Genomic DNA, 14,955 nt, shown 5'->3' with positions numbered 1-14,955 from the left:
AGGATGTTGGGGTGGGGGGGGGGTGCGCGCTCGCGCGCGCGCACACACACACACACACACACACACACACACACACACACACCCTGTGTTTTTTTCAAGCTCCTCAGATTCAAACCTCATGGAGTATCTAGTTCCCTTGACCACCAAACTAAGGAGCTGGCCCTAAATATCTCTCTCTCTCTCTCTTTTTTTTTTCTGCCATAGGGTACACCTGCTAGTCAGAGACAAAGAGAGGGAAAGTGAGAAACTAACCCATAGAAAGAAGCACAGACTGCAATCCCTTCTCCATTCTCTTCTCAGGATTTTGGGCAACCACACACATGTGCAAGACATAATTTTCAAGTCACCAGGTCCAGGATTTGAACCACAGCCGGTCATGTGGGAGTCCAGTGCCTTTGCCACTACACCACCTGCCAGTCCCACCTAAAACTGTTTCTTAAAAACTACTTTTATTACTAGTTTGTGTGAAATAAACACGCATTCACTACCCATGCAACAGACCTACAATTAACAAATGTATTGGCTGAGTTTCAGTTTAGTCACCTTTTAACCAAGTTAATCATGTTAAGTAAGATGAGGGCTGCCTTGATCACAGTTATCAGAGGTGAAATAAATGATCAGTTAAATTCTAACACTACTGAAATCAAAATACTCTTTCATTTACCAAAGTTATCATCAAGGGAGAAACCTTTACTTAAATGAACAGGTAAAAAAGCCTATACAGCAAAGTAAACAAAGCAAAAGTATAACGTATACTTGCAAACCTTGTCTTCCTGGTATTAGCGGTCTACAATACACACGGGACAATAGGCCAAACAACTGATTTCAATTTTCAAAATCTTTACGTAGCAAACTTAAAATCTAAAGGTCAAAGATTTTAAATACATTACCAAATAACTTCTCATCAAATATTCCATTTATTGCTTCCTTTAAGAATAAACTATATTATAACTAAGTAAGGTAAATCTTGTAAAAATAACATTGGATTGTTATGGCCACTTCTTTGGAAATCCTTACAAATAAATTATGCCTTTTTCTAAATTTTACTGTTTCCTTAAAAGAATATGGAAAGCCCCTAATCCAACAGGCTCTTAATGGGAACACACAAAGCCACTCTTCCAATTCTTCATTCCCAATACAACTGCTGTATCATACACACTGTCATTTGAAAAAACTTGAGAGCTTTTGGAAAACATGGGAGATATGAAAGCAGTTGCTAAAAAAACAACTTACAGAAACCCATCTAGGGCATACTCTCAGGTATTGTTTTCTGTTTTAGAAAACCAACCAAAGTTAAAGCTGATTTAATGACCCAACCCTTACAACACTGGTGCCCAATGCCAATGTTTTTGATCATGTATCTCATCCATTTAAAATCAATTTAGCATAATATATGCACACTATTTAAAACTATATCCCTACAGTATTGTGCCATTGTTTTTAATCACACACAAACATAACGGTTTACTAACCTTATCCCTAACATTAAGCTGAAACAGTAAGTACTGAAGACAGTATTTAGGGGGGAAAAGGCATTAAGGTGCCAGAATAAGAAACCTGCAGCGGGAAGACAGCATACCTCACACTTCTCTGAAAATTTCCTCAGACCACACGAAGCACAAAACAGATATCTCTCTTCCTTTTCACATAAGGTTCCTTATTCTTATGGCCCCAAATTAAGCCTTTGGAATCTGGCCAAAGTAGAAACTGTGTTTGAGACAATTTTTCTAAAATACCAGGTAATACTAAGACATCAATATAAACTCCTACATCAAAGAATATGACTCAGGTAAGATTTTAAAGTGAACCTTGGAAATATCTAACAAAACAAAAACTGCATGTTCTCTTGACCCTGCAACCTCACTGCTGGGTACATAAACAATTCTATGAGTCTACTCATAAAAGTTTACTAAAGACACATATACATGGATATCTGGTGCAACCCTTCACTGGGAAAAGACTGGAAACAACCTAACCATCCATTGATAGACTCGTTTTGTATTTTTTTTAAAAGAGTTTTTTGCCTTAGGGCAAGTGCACTTGCTGGGGAGAGAAACAGAAACTGTGAGAGGAAAAAAATGAGAAATCACCCCCTGGGGGAATAGCCACCGCAGTGCTTTCTCCTCCCTCCTCCCAGGATCTTGGGCATGCACGTACAAGCCACCCAGTGTTGTCTCAAGCCACCAGGCCTGGGACTCAAACCAGTCGGCCATGCCATCTGCTGGCCCCATGTTAATTATAATTCAACCATATAATGAAACACATGTGGGCCACTAAGAATGAAGTTAGCTATGTGCTCTGGTTTTCAAAATACATTAAATTAAAAAAAAAAAATCAGGAACTATGTGGATAATAAGATCCTTTCCACATAATTTTTAACTATATTTGACCGTAGCTAAATGCTGAGAAGCGATACACATATTTTTAAAAAGATAAATAGCTCCAATCAAGTTATTCTGAAGAGAATTTATTTTTCTGGGAAGAAATAAATAATGAAATTTGGGAAGTAAAATAACAAAGAACCTACATGGGGCTAACAGGTGGCGGAGTGATTACGGTACTGAACTCTCATATGACCGACCATGGTTTGAATCCTGGACCTGGGACTTCCCCCCCACCTCTGGTGAGTGCATGTGCCCTATAGCAAAATTTAAAATAATAATAATAATTAATTGTTTTTTTTAATCTAAAAGAAAAAGAATGATTTCGACTTTTTATTTTATTTTTTTTTTAAACCACTTACCAGTATTTTCTGTTTTTTCTTTTTTTTTTTTTTTGAGTTTTTTGTTTGTTTTTCCTACCATAGGGGCCATGCACTTACCAGAAAGAGAGAGACAGAAAGCGAGAAATCACCCCCCCAGGGGAGATAGCCACACCACAATCCCTTCTCCTCCATTCTCCTCTTGGGATCTTGGGCGCACATGCACAGGCGCCTGGCGTGAGTTTAAGCCACCAGGTCTGGGACTCCAACAGAGGTCAACTATGGGAGTCCAGCGACATAGCCATTCCGCTAACTGCTGATCCCTTTTCATTTTTCTTTTAAGTGTTACAACAGTTTCACAAGGTGTGGATAATTGGATTAACTCCAGGACTGTTTTTCCTCTTTAAGACTTTGTTATTTAAAAATGTGTTTTACAGACAAATAAAAGTGAGCCCTACCTATTTCACACACCTTAACTTGTCTCTGGGCAAAGTAAGGACAGGAAATGAAATAAGGCCTTCAAACAAAAAAGGAAATTTCACCAACACTATTGGAAAAAGGAATAGGACAAAGCTACATCTAGGAAAATCATAAAGTAGGGAGCTTTTTTTTTATTGTCCTTGTAACTATATGCCTATAGTTTTTAACCTTTTCTCCTTAAAACTCTCAAAAGCTCTCAAAGCTCTCATGTGGTTCACTATGCATTCAAAATCCAAACAAAATAAAGAACCCCCAGGTTGAAAAGTTAATACATACTATTCCTGTTCTCTAATTTCAGTATTTTCAGGGAGGCTCAGCAAAGCCTAATGAAAGAAAATGGATGTACTCAATCCATACTCACATATGAATAGTTAAATCTCTCTTCCGGCTACTCCCTCCAAAAGCCAATTTTTTTATCCAATGTGTGACAATTAATGGAAATCCAGAGGTTAGGAATATTACATAGTGAGAGAGAAAGAAAGAAATAACATTTCCTTCAAATCATATCACTCACATGAAAGACTACTTTGACAAGGGAAAAAAAACTAAACAAATAATTTGAGTTCCCAGGAACCTCATGTCCCACTGGAGAAAAAGAAAGCAGAATAATAAGCCTCTCAAGAACATTTTTCAAGCGAAGGGACTTGGCAGCTGACACTACAGGATACAAAATGGCAGATCTATAATGAACCAAGAGCAATGGACAATGACATCCTAGGACTATTCAGCTAAAGACAGGATGGTAATCCTTCCTCTCTAAGTCAAGTTACCCAGAGAAGAGAATGCTGAAAACTAGAACACAACAGGAGTAAGAAAGGAAGGAGCCCAGCTCTGACCAATTTCTCCTGAAGCTCCCTTCAGCAGATTACTTCCAACTCTGCATGTTATCCCCTCTTCCAAGATTTATTCTTCCTTCATCATCACCCCTTTGCCGAAAGATGGAAAGTACTTTATAACAGGTATTTAAGGGGATACAATGCAGTTTCCTATTCCATTCAATTAGATGGAAGGTACTTTATAACAGGTATTTAAGGGGATAGATACAATGCAGTTTCCTATTCCATTCAATTTCCTGTCCTGCAAAACACACTTAACATCTACCCTGACTGACAAATGTATAGAGGTAATCCTAACTGCACCAGCTTAGGTAAACCCTAGTCATTTAAGCTTGGCAGCAAAGCTGTACTTTAAAAGAACATAAATTACATAAATTACAATTACCTTCCCAAACAGACCTGATTCTTCTTGTCTCCTGATTTAATGCTTCTAATCAACTGTGGGCAAGTAACTAAAACCTACCTTTAAAGATTTGTAACTTGAAATCAAGTAAAAAAAAAAAATTGAAGGTAATAAAAGCATGTGTGACAACTATTCCCAAAGCTAAGGTGAATGTTTTGGTTTGTTTCAGAGGACAAAGTTAACAGAGGTTTATCATGTGGACAAGTTGGGTATTTACTCATTTTTTTCCTTTCAAGACTGGGAGATCAGGAAGTATTAACTACTCATTTTTAATCACCACGCAGATAGCATAGTGCTTACGTTGCTGGACTACCACGGGGCCAACTGCAGTTCTAATCCTGGACCCAGCAGCTTAAAACTCACATGGAGGATGTGTGTGTGCCTGCCCAAAGTCCCAAGATGAGAACAAAGAAGGGATTGCAGCGTAGCCATTCCCCTTAAGGGGTGATTTCTCACTTTCTGTCTCTCTGATGAGCACACACACCCTATAGCACAAATCTCTCGGGAAAAAAAATGCTGAGATATTGAACTAGCAGGTGGCCTAGTGCTTAAGATGCTGAACTCCCATATGGCCAACTATGGTTCAAGTCTCAAAGATGGCAGCTTGAGACTCACACCAGACGCATATGTGTGCATGCCCAAAGTCCCAAGAGAAGAATGGTGGAAAAGGAATTGTGGTATGGCCATCTTCCCACAGCAGAGTGATTTCTCACTTTCCCTCTCACTGTCTCTTTCTCTGCCTCTCTCTAGAGAATGCTCATACCCTATGGCAAAACCTTAAAAAAACAAAGTTGAGGGACCAGCAGGTGGCGTGGTGATTAAGGTGCTGGACACTCCCACATGGCCGACTGTGGTTCAAGTACCGGACCTAGTGGCTTGCTTTCTCACTTTCCCTCTCTCTCTCTGTGTATCTCTCTCTGGTCAAATTAAAATAAGTGAATGAATAAATAAAATTAAATAAATAATTTTAAAAATAGATAAATAAAATAAATCAATAAATAATGTCGAGATCTCCCCCCCCCCATGGGAGTTTTCAATTAATGAGAAAGTATTTTCCGGAACTTTTTCATAAGTTTATGGCTATATTCCAAAATTCAGAAATTATTGTAGCCTGAGCAGGATATGCTGTTAGATTTAAGACACTGCATGGGTACATGTTACCTCACTTCACATTTACAGTAACTCTTGAGACCAGCAATAGTGTGTCTACATATAACAGATGAAGAAACTGGGCCTTACTTAAGGTCACACAGGTAGGAAATACAGTGGGATTTCTAATCAGGACTACCTAGTTCAATGTGCTTTTTACCATACTGTACTACTTCTTTGACTTAAAAAGGCCCTGGACACCTTAAGAAGTCGCTAATCTCATTTTCTTCTCACCACATTCTCTGAGGCCGCTCTGGTACCAAAGCTTAGCTTGGTACAGCCAGTAAGCTGCTCAAATGAGACTCAATCTTATGGCTGCCATGCGAGAACTTTCTGAACCTGTTACCCTCTTTCTTCTGCAGGAGGACTAGACACTTGATATATGCTGTTTTCAAACTTCCTCGATTACTTCAACCTCGGGAAATTTCTCCTCAGCCATTCTTCCCCTCATGAGTCTACATATACATTCAAACTTTCTTTTTCCATTATTTCTTCAAACCCTTCCCAGGAATATCTTTTGCTTCTTTACTGTCTCGCTTCCAAAAAAATAATAATAATCAAATTTTAAAAATCCTAAATATGGCTAATAGATGTAAAAGCAGTGCTAAAGATATGCCTGTATCAAAGAAAAAAGGTATATAAGTTTTCATGTAAAAACAGATGTGAAGACTTGTCCCATAATCCTCTAAGAATTCTTGAAAGTACCTAGTTCCCCTTTAGAATGTACAAGCACATCTATCTGCCACTTTTAATTAATCTGCATTCAAGTGTGAAAGAAATAAATATTTATCATTTAAAGGTCCTGCCTTTGTTTTTATTATTGAGTTTGGTAGGACTATTATTTTCTGTGAACTTTTACTGAACAATGTAAAACTTCAACTATATATTATGATGAAAAAAAGATCATAGTAGGCCAGCGTATGAACCTAAATATCACTGTCTTTTCTAAAGAATAATTTCCAATTTCGGGACCAGCAGCTAGCATAATGGCTATGTCGCTGGACTCCCACGTAGTCGACCACAGTTTGAGTCCCAGACCCAGTAGCTTAAACTCACGCCGGGCGCGTGTGTGTGCGTGCCCAAGATCCCGAGAGGAGAATGGAGGAGAAGGGATTGCGGCATGGCCATCCCCCCTGGGGGGTGATTTCCTGCTTTCTGTCTCTCTGTCTCTCTCTGTATGTCTGGCGAGAGCATGCACCCTATAGCAAAAATCTACCCCCCCAAAACCAAAACTCCAAAAAAAAAAAAAAAAAAAAAAAAAAAAAGAGAGAAAAATTTCCAATTTCCAATATTCCCCCAGGACCAGCTCTGTGGTCAGGTGGGTATGGGAGAGAGATCTCATATGCCAACTGTGCAGTTTGAGTTCCACATCCAGCAGCTTGAAAAACATGAGGGGTTGGGGGCCAGCAGATGGCGTAACAGTTAAGGCAGTAGACTTCCATAAGGTCAACCATGGTTCAAGTCCTGGACGAGGCAGCTTAAAAAACAGTGGGAGCATGTGTGTGCATGTCGAAAATCCCAAGAGAATATTGGAGATGGGAATGTGGTATGGCCATCCTCCTGAGACATAATTTCTCACTTTCTCTCTTTTTGTCTCTATCTCTCCATCCCCCACCCTAGCAATCCCACATGGCCTATGACAGATTTTTTTTTAAAAAAATGAAAAAAAAAAAAAAGGGGGGGGTCAGCAGGTGGTATGCCTTGTTAAGTTACTAGACTCCCACATGGGAGCCAACATTTCAAGTCCTGGACCAAGCAGGTTGTCTTCTCACCTTCTCTCTCTCTGGTGAGCATGTGTCCTATAGCAAATTAAAAATAATAGTAATAATAATAAGTAAAATTAAATAATTTTTTTTAAAAAGAGAGATTTTTACTATACAGTGTGTGTATGTGCTCACCAGAGACACAAAAAGCGAAAAATCCCCAGGGGGATGGCCAAACCACAATCCCTTCTCCCCCATTCTCCTCTCAGGATTTTGGGCACACGCGCACATGCTCCTCGTGTAAGTTTTAAGCCACTGTGCCCAGGACTTGAACTACGGTGGACTACATGGGAGTCCAGCAATGTAACCATTACACCATCTGCTGGCCCCGAATAAATAATTCTTAAAGAGAAATAAATAAAAACATGCTAGGTATGTGCAAGTGTGCCCAAATCCTAACAAGATGCAGAGATGGAGGAAGAGACTAAGGTATAACCATGCCCCCATTGAGGGATGCTTCCCCCCTCCCAGACAAATACACGTGCCTTCTGACAAATTAAAAAAAAAAACATAAAATATTCTCTCAAAATTAAAAATACCTCCTCCTCTCTTGTACCAGGCCCCTCCAAACTAAAACAATACTTCACTTGTAAGCAGAAAAATTCAAAGGAATTTGTTCTGAAAGCAAGAGAGAAAAGCTAAATTTAATTAAAAAAAAATAAATAAAATAAACGTTAAAAAACAAAAACAAACAAAAAAACACGGGGCTGGCAGGTGGCATGGTTAAGGGGCACTAGACTCCCACATGGTCGATTATGGTTTAAGTCCCGGACCTGGCGGCTTGCTCTCTCACTTTTCCTCTCTCTCACTCACTCTGTCCCTCTCTGGTCAAATTAAAAACAAATCAAGTTAAATAAAATAATTCTTTAAAAAGAAAGAGAAAAATTACTTCTGATTCAAAGCTTTTTTTTTTTTTTAGAGGTTTTTGCTATAGGGCGTGTGTGCTCACCAGAAGGACAGAGAGAGAGAGAGAGAGAGAGACAGAAAGCGAGAAATCACCCACACACACACGGAGGAGATGGCCATGCCGCAATCCCTTCTCCTCCATTCTCCTCTCGGGTGAATGCACCCGCCCCCGACCTGGGTTCAAGCCACTGGGTCTGGGACTCAAACCACGGTCTACTACATGGGAGTTCAGCGACACAGCCATTATGCTAACTGCTGGTCCCTGATTAAAAGCATTTTCAGCAACTCCTTGTTATTTAGAGGATGCCAGTTCCATTAATTTGGATATTAACTTTTTAATCTATGCATGAATCAGTGAGAAATTATACCTTTTAAAATATCCATGTCAGAAATACAAATATCAGGCTATCCTGTTAGTGGTTAAGTGCTCTGCATGAAAAATCTGATCCCACATGGCCAAACCATGGTTGGAATCTTGGGCCTACAGGCTTAAAAAACACCAACGGGCACATGTACATAGGTGCCCAAAATCTCAACAAGATGGTGAAACAGAGGGAAAAAGGACCATGCTGTGACCCAATACAGAAGGTGCTTCGTCTCTGTTTGCACTCTCTCTAGTATGTGCACATGCCCTCTTGCATTAAGAAGTAATAAAAGAGAACTTCGAAATATATACTAAAATATCTGTACAACTCAAACTTTGTTAAAGAACAACTATGGTAACCAGCAGGTGACACGGTGGTTAAGGCACTGGACTCCCACATGACTAACCATGGTTCAAGTCCTGAACCTGGTGGCTTGCTTTCTCTTTCCCTCTCTCTGTCTCTCTCCCTGGTGAGCACACACTCCCTGTAGCAAATTTTAAAATAATAAAAAATGATAGATAAAATTGAATAAACAGTTATTTAAAAAACAACAAAAAACAGCTATGAAGCTGGTCCCATAGCGCAGTGGTTAATAGAATCAAATCTGGGGTGGCAGGTGGCATGGTGGATAAGACACTGGAATCCCACATCATGGCTGACCGCAGTTTAGATCTCGGACCTGGAGGCTTGCTTTCTCACTTTCTTTCTCTATCTCTATCTTTCTCTGATCAAATAATAATGACAAATAAAATTAAATAAAATAATTATTTAAAAAAGAGAGAGATTAAATCCCACAGAACTAACCACAGCTTGAATTCTAGCAGAACTGGGTTGAAAAACACACTAGGCACATGTGCATTTGTCCAAAATCCTGATGGAATGGAGAAATGGAAGAAAACTTATTGTGGTATAACCACACTTTGGGAAGACAACAAGATGTTTTCTTTCTCTCTAGTAAGTAAATATACACTCTGGCAATTTTTTAAAAATAAAAAAGAAAAGACAACAATGTATCTTTAAAAGGAGAGGGTGGCAGAGCTGTGCTGGTACACAGGTAACATTTCTGCTTGGGAGGCTGGAAACTACATAGAAGGCCTGGGTACAATTCCCAGACGGAGCTGAGCACACCAAACATAGCTGTGCACACCTTTAATCCTAGCTAACTGGAAGACTTGAGAGGAAGGTTAACAGTAAAGACCCTATCAAAATACATCTCTGTATCTGTCCCTTTCTCTCACAACTGGGGGGAAAAAAAGGAGAAACGAAGAGGAGGGAAAAGGTTAAATGTTTTTTTAAAAATAAAAGAATCCTACATTCTGTTGATCTGGTTATTGAATCCATTATATTTTATGCCAATACTGACAATTCAAACATTAATATTCAAAATATCGATTCTACCAGGAAACTATACATTTTCTGTAGCTTCATATAACACCAAAAGCACAAAAAGTACTTTTCTGTGTTCAATAAACAAATGCTAAACACCTAATGGTAACCTTTACTATGTATAGTAATCAAAAATCATCCCAGTACAAAAAAAAGTATTAACTATTAAAATCAACATACCTTTATTTGTATTAAGTGGAAAGCTTATCTCCCCAAAATCTGTTCTCTCTCTTACCTAATAATAAAAATTGAGACACATCTGCCTAGGGAAGACTCATTTCCCAGCTTCCCTTGTAGCTCACAGTAGCCACCTGACAAGTTTACAACCAAAGGAATGTGAGTAATATACATAACTTCCCTTAATGGAAATAAGAATGGCCTTCCCCTCTTTCTTCACTGTTAGCAGACATGATGACAACCATCCTGGACTATAATACAAGATAGAAGCCACATATTATAAACACCAGAGCAAGACAAATTAGCCTGGGTCATGATGATTCTGAAACCTCCATAAACTCTCAACAGTTTGCAAAGACTTCTCGAGTAAATATAAATATACTTCTAGAAAAATATAAACACACCTTTATAAGCCTCTATCACAGTAGCCAAGTCTACACACTAATGTATCAAATATAACACATACATCTAATATATTAAATATAATAGTTATATATAGTTATATATCAATCTATAACTAATGTCAAATATCAATATACCAAATTCAAATTATTACACTAAGTTATCTACAAGACTGCCTCTTTATATTAGTATAGGCAAATACATATGTACAGTAATGTTATAGTTTTGACATTTTAAAAGTTATATAGCAAACGATATTAAATCTCACTAACAAGTCTAATTTTCCAAGTATGAAAATAAGTTCCCAAGTATAAAAATAAATTTCCTTAGAGACTCTGGAAAATCTAATGTAGGTATTTTTGTGTTTATGATAGGGCAGGGGTGAAAAAAATGCAATATGCTGTTGAAGAAAAGGATTAAAAACAAGGAAACTTCTCATTTAAATTTTAATTAAGATAAAATAATAAATTAAACATATTCTCTATATCAAACTAAATTTAAAACATCATTATTCATCAATTTTCTCTTAAAATTGTTTTAAAAAATTAAACATTAAGAAAAAAATTAAATCTTCTCCAAGATACAAATATCGAAACACCAAGAAACAATCATAAACAACATGATATTCTGGCAGCCAAAAAATGGTTTCGTATTTGAAAAAATTTACTTATTCAAGATTTTGAAAAAGTATTAAAATTACCTGAGACTAAGGTAAAAATGAAGACTTCAAGGAAGGGAATGCTGTAGAGTTGAAAAAGAAATCATGGCTGAATTTCTACCTTTCATAGGCTTCAGGAACCCTCAGTAACACCTTAATCACTTATGCCATCCAACTCCTACAATAAAAAAACAAAGGCACAAACAACAAACAAGAAACATTATTGGAGGGAAAACTACTATGCAAATACAATATCTGCAGACTAGTAGTGATCACTCTTTGTAAATATATTATGTATAAATATCAGTGCATTGACCTTTTTAGCTTTTTTTTTAAGGTTTCACTTGCCAGTGAGAAACAGAGATAGTGAGAGAAAAAGTGAGAAATCACCCCCTGGGGGGAGGGATAACCACGCTGTGGTCCCTTCTGATCCTTTCTTCTCCATTCTCTTCCTGGGATTCTGGGCATGCACGCACATGCACTCAGCATAATTTTCAGGGTGCAGGGTCTAGGAGTTGAACACCAGTTGGCTATGTGGGAGTCTAGCACCTCAACTAGCATGTCACCTACTGGCCCCATACTGACTTGTTTTTAAGTCAAAATTGGAGGGAATAAAATATTAGTAGGTAGTAACTAAGAAAAAAGTCCTGGCCTTATTAAAACTATATACCTAGGCTTAGACTCTAAAGCTTCAGCGATATGGGATAGTAAAGGACACTGAGAAGACAAAGATCTAAAAGATTTTTTCAAAAGAAAAAGGCAAAGATTAAGGAACCATTTAAAAACACTATTATATTGGGGACCAGCTGATGCCACAGGAGTTATATTGCTAGACTCCCACATGGCCAGCTGCAGTTCGAGTCCCAGACCCGGTAGCTTGAAAATCATACCGAGCACATGTGCAAGCGTGACCAAGATCTCAGGAAAATAAAGGAGGAAGGACCATGGTGAGGCCATCCCCCATGGAGGGGTGATTCCTCACTTGCCCTCTCACTATCTCTGTCATCTCTTTCTGGTGAGCACATGTGCCCTAAGGCAAAAATCTCTACCAAAAAAAAAATAATAAATTTTAATTATGAAAATGATCAATCAATAGATATTCTCACAAAAGGCACAGAAATTATGCCAACAACCAAATGGAAATTCTGAAGTTGAAGAGTATAGTAACTGAAATAAAAAAATGTATCAGAGGGGTCAGCAGGTGGCACAGAGTCTAAGGCACGATTCCACATAACCGACTACACAGTTTGAGTCCTGAACTCAGCAGCTTGAGAATCATGTCAAGTATGTGTGCATATCCAAGATGGAGAATGGAGGAGAAGGGGCTGCAGCGTGGCCATTCCCCCTGGGGGTGATTTCCCACTTTCTCTCTAACAAGCATATACACCCAACAGTTTAAAAAAAAAAAAAAAATTACCAGGAAGGCCCCAAACCACATTCAAGATGACAGAAAAAAAAAGTGACCCTTAAAGATACAACAAGAATTGTCCAATCTGAACAACAGAAAGAAAAAACATTAAAGAGAAACAAACGATGCTCCAGAGACATGAAGAATAGCCACATCTGGGAACCAGCAGTTAGCGTAATGGCTATGTCCCTGGATTCCCAAGTAGTCGACCGTAGTTCGCATCCCGGACCGAGTGGCTTAGAACTCACGCCAGGCGCGTGTGCGTACGTGCCCAAGATCCTGAGAGGAGAATGGAGGAGAAGGGATTGCAGTGTGACCATCCCTCTTGGAGGTGATTTCTCGCTTTGTCTCTCTGTCTCTCTCTGTCTGTCTGGCAAGCGCACGCGCCCTACAGTGAAAACCTCTAAAAAAAAAAAAAAAAAGAACATCCACACCTTGCCATCATTTCTAGAGTACAAGAAGGATAAAAGAAAGAGGAATACCGGAAAAAAATACAATAAATACTGGCCAAAACTTCTCAAATTTTCTTTTTCTTAGGAAAGTTAAATCTATAGATCCAGGGACCAGCAGATAGTATAGCAGTTATGTTGCTGGACTCCCACGTGGCCATGATTCATGTCCCAGACTTGGTGGCGTCAAACTAATACTGGGCACTATGTGTGCAAGCCTAAGATCTCAGGAGGAAAATGGAAAAGGGATTATGGCATGGCCATCCTCCCAGGGGGTGATTTCTCACTTTCTGTCTCTCTGTCTCTCTAGCAAACACACACACCCTAAGGTAAAAATCTCTCAAAAAAAAAAAAAAATCTATAGACCCACGAAGATCAATGAGCTTCAAGTAGAAGAAACACCACTTGAGAGACCTACACCTAGAAACATCATAATCAAAGTGTTAAAAGCAAATTCAGGAGAAAAATCTTAAAAGTGTGTGCAGGACAACATCAGAAAGATTAACAGTTGGCTATCAGTCTGAAACAACAGAGGACATAGGGCAGTGGAATCACATATTCAAAGATTTGAAAAAAAATGTTGTTTACCAAGAAGGCAGCAAACTATCCTTCATCAATTAAGGAAAAAAGATATCCTTAGATAAACAAAGACTAAGAGGATTTCTTGCTAACAGACCTGTCTTACAGGAAATATTAAAGGAAGTTCATGAAGCTAAAGAAAAAGACAACAGATTCAAACACACAAGAAGAAATGAAGACCATGAGAGATATTATGTCATCGGAAAAGTCCTAATGTATTTTTCTAAGTTTTTTATGCAAAAATGCATCATGATTTTCCCAACAACCTAATAGTAAACATGTGGGTGAATCTAGAACTATTCCATGAATAAACTTTCCTTATTTCTTCTCTTACCTCTTCAAAGTACTTATGAGTATGTAAAGCAATGATTATAATACTGTATTGCTGGGCTTTTAAAACTTATAAATGTATATTATGACAGTGGCATAATGAAGGAGAAAGATGAGAGATATATTAGGATAAAGTTTTTATACTTTACTCATATTAAGCAGACTATCAAAATGTATTATGTAATCCCAACAGCAATAATAAAGAAAACAACAGCAATAACAAAGAAAACAACTTTAAAATATATATATAGTAAAAAGTCAAGAGTAATTAAAATGGCACACTAGAAAATATTTACCACAAAAAAAAAAACAATAAAGGAGGGAATCAGTAGTTAGCATAATGGCTATGTCGCTGGACTCCCACGTAGTCGACTGCGGTTCGCGTCCCGGACCCGGTGGCTTAAAACTCACACCAGGCGCATGTACGTGTGTGCCCAGGATCCCGAGAGGAGAATGGAGGAGAAGGGATTGCGGCGTGACCATCCACCCTGGGGGTGATTTCTCGCTTTCTGTCTCTCTGTCTGTTTGGCAAGCGCACGCACCCTATAGCGAAAAAACCTCTCCAAAAAAATAAAAACAATAAAGGAGACAGGAATAAGAACACAGGAGACATATATAAAACAAAAAGCAAATGGCAAATACAAATCCAAACATACACATAATTAAAGTGTGAATGGCCTAACAGCCCAATGGAAAGGCAGATAATGTCAGACTGGCCGATAAAAAAAAGATCCAACTCTATGTTGCCGATGAGAGACAAAAACTTAGAAGTAAAAATATGGGGCCAGCAGGTGACATAGAGATTAGACCACACAGAAGAATCTCTGACCTTGAAGACAAAATCTCCAATTTAGTCCAAGCAACTGAAAAAAATATAAGAATAACCATTAAAAATGAAGACAATGTATGGGAAATCCTAGATACCATTAAATGGCCAAACGGCTGCATAATAGGTATTCCAGA

General features: G+C 38.3%; 1 protein-coding gene across 8 annotated transcripts in view; it reads right to left on the bottom strand.

Annotated features, from left to right (window-relative positions):
- The window catches only part of ZNF148 (zinc finger protein 148), a 141,190-nt gene that overhangs the window by 88,144 nt on the left and 38,091 nt on the right, over nucleotides 1-14,955 (bottom strand). For 7 of the 8 annotated variants that reach the window (XM_006154553.3, XM_006154554.3, XM_006154552.3 and 4 more), the window contains one exon: nucleotides 11,269-11,404. The gene's annotated coding sequence lies outside the window, so the exon portion shown is untranslated. Of the gene's footprint in view, nucleotides 1-1,579; nucleotides 1,677-11,268; nucleotides 11,405-14,955 lie in introns of those variants that run through there. The other variant, XM_014590173.2, reaches the window with a different exon arrangement.

Source organism: Tupaia chinensis, unplaced genomic scaffold (genome assembly GCF_000334495.1).
Source record: "Tupaia chinensis unplaced genomic scaffold, TupChi_1.0 Scaffold000415_1, whole genome shotgun sequence".
Lineage (NCBI taxonomy): Eukaryota > Metazoa > Chordata > Mammalia > Scandentia > Tupaiidae > Tupaia > Tupaia belangeri.
The sequence above is the reverse complement of the archived record's forward strand: the minus strand, read 5'-3'. Positions and strand labels throughout refer to the sequence as shown.